The sequence below is a fragment of the Varroa destructor genome, unplaced genomic scaffold, assembly GCF_002443255.2.
Source record: "Varroa destructor unplaced genomic scaffold, Vdes_3.0 BEIS01000003.1, whole genome shotgun sequence".
Lineage (NCBI taxonomy): Eukaryota > Metazoa > Arthropoda > Arachnida > Mesostigmata > Varroidae > Varroa > Varroa destructor.
This window is the reverse complement of record NW_019211456.1, coordinates 798,425-800,832: the sequence shown is the minus strand read 5'-3', so window position 1 is coordinate 800,832 and position 2,408 is coordinate 798,425.

Sequence of the window (2,408 nt, the reverse complement as noted above, 5' to 3'; positions counted from 1 at the left end):
AAGTCCCCTGCTACAAAACGACCCTCGAAGAGACTACTGCTGCTGCTGTATAGCTTCGTGTTGGGCTATTCGCTAGCCTCAGCGTTTGCGTTATTGTTCGTGCTGCTTCCGTTCGCTCCTTTTTAGATGGGCCACAGCAACGGGGCAGCTACACATGCGCCAGGCAGCACAAACGTCAGCACCGATAGTTGTAACAGCAGCAGTAGCGGTAATTGTGGCTATGGTAGTGGCAGTAGCACTGAACGTAACGCCGAAAACATGTATTTAATCTATTCGAGTACGTAGTAGAAGCGTCTGCCTACCGGCCCGCAACCGACTAGAAGTGTAAAACCCGTCGTAGAACTTCGTAAGAAGTTAGTCCACTGTAGCTGCAACCTGACGGCAATATGCAGACATTCCGTTGCAGTTCCTTTACACAGGTTTCTCTACCCTGCCGTGGCCGCCACCGTTGCGAACATTACTTAGCGCTACGGACAGCAGCAATGGCGCGAACCGCTATCCGTAATGTTATTGTATTAAGCCGCAAGAAGAATGGCAAGGCGGACAGCTAAGCTGCACAAGCGAAACAACAGCCACTTATTATACGATTCCACTCACTCACGCATACAACTCATAGATAAAAGGTTCTTGCTTTACTGCTATCGCTTCCGCCGCGATGAGTGATGATGTCGGCATTGTTTTAAAGGAACAGTACGGTCGGATCAATTTCTTCAGGCAGAAGAACATTGAATTATTCTAATAGTAGCGTTCGTATGGACCTGTGATGGTGTTTGTATTGGCGTTCGGTTCACGACGCTTAGCAGTTAGTCCCTGTGATACACTGCTGATCGTGACGGTGGCCTTTGTGAATGCTTTGTTTGTTACTGTCACCGTCTGGCGCCATGGAGACTCGTGCGCTTGTCCCGCCGCGCCGGGATGTCGCGCCCCCACCGGCGAGAGGGCAGAGTCCGCCTTGCTCGTTCGCCCACTTGTCCTTCTCCCCCTTCTCCTCGTTCTCTCAACGACACAACGAGGGAAAGGGCAGCTCCCTCAAAAGCAGCAGCCACGCCAGAAGCAAAGGGTATTGGCTTGATAGATGAGAAGCCTATTCACCCTGCTTCCTATTCTAATGTATAAGACAGGTGTGAGTTACCGCAATATATATACCACAGCACTGGTAGGCTGCCAATTTTTTAGGTTTTTGCCGGATGCAGGTGTTGAGAAATTTCATAGAATGGTTATCACTAGAAATGAGCAAAACGAATATCTTTACATTCACACAAATATTTCTATTAAGACGATAATACTAATAGTGCGCTTATAATAGTGAATAACATTATATATATATATATATATACATATGGTTTCGATTTTGTTTGTTTCGGTACTCTATAAAAAGAGCATCGTTAAGCTCGTTCTGAAGATGTCGACGTAACGAATCAAAGGTTGTCATTAAAGGATAGATTTTTTTTCGTATTTTAAACCTATTTAGGCATCGCAATATTGTCGAATGTGACCATATATAAATTTTTAAGTCGTCAACTTTTTACACATGTAGCACCAAACGACAACGCGGTAAGCTCAACATTAGTGATCGCAAATCGGGGTGTGTACTCCCTGTGAAATCAAGCCATAACAAAAGAAAATTTGCTGTACTGTTCGAGTATCATAGGAGGTATAATTTTATTGATCATTAGGATGGGGGTTATTGTTGCTGAGGGCCAATAGAACCCGTTGATGATAGTGAGGTCGGTGACATCCAGTGGCTCCTTGTGGCTTCGTATCCCTGCAACGCGATTCTGTCTACGATTCAGTTAGTTGAAATTCAGCCGTTGTCGATGGATGAACGTAAAAAGAACTTTCTGTTAGCATCGAATTGTTAAATTGTGAGGTCCTATCGGCTTCGAAGATCTGTGGTGTCGCTAGTTGTATGTTAACAATATAAGGGATGCTGGCGTAAGTGCGTATTTATTGATTGTTTATGATTAGTATTGTTTACTCGTATATAATATATTTATAAGTTGGAGAGGCTTGCTTTTGTGTTATTCGATGTTGCGAGCCCATAACGCTGTTCAAGCTTAGAAGGAATCAAAATACCTTAATGGTTGGTTGCTTTTGCCTTAATAAGTGAAACCGTAATACATAAAATCGCAACGCATTCAGATAATCACGAGCTGATTTTATCAAGTTCATGAAGTAATAATATGTTCACTTACCGTATCCACACCATATCGATATACTATTTCGGATATTGGCTAAAGGTAACGACAAACTAAATTTGGCAGATTTAATTAAAAATGAAACATCTTCCATTTCGGCAGAACTTCAAGAACCGTAAGAATATTGCTACATGGAAACTAAAACGATTATCGGTGTGTTTTGGTGTATCAGGTGTAAGCAAATGATAATCAAATAAAATTTGCGTTTCG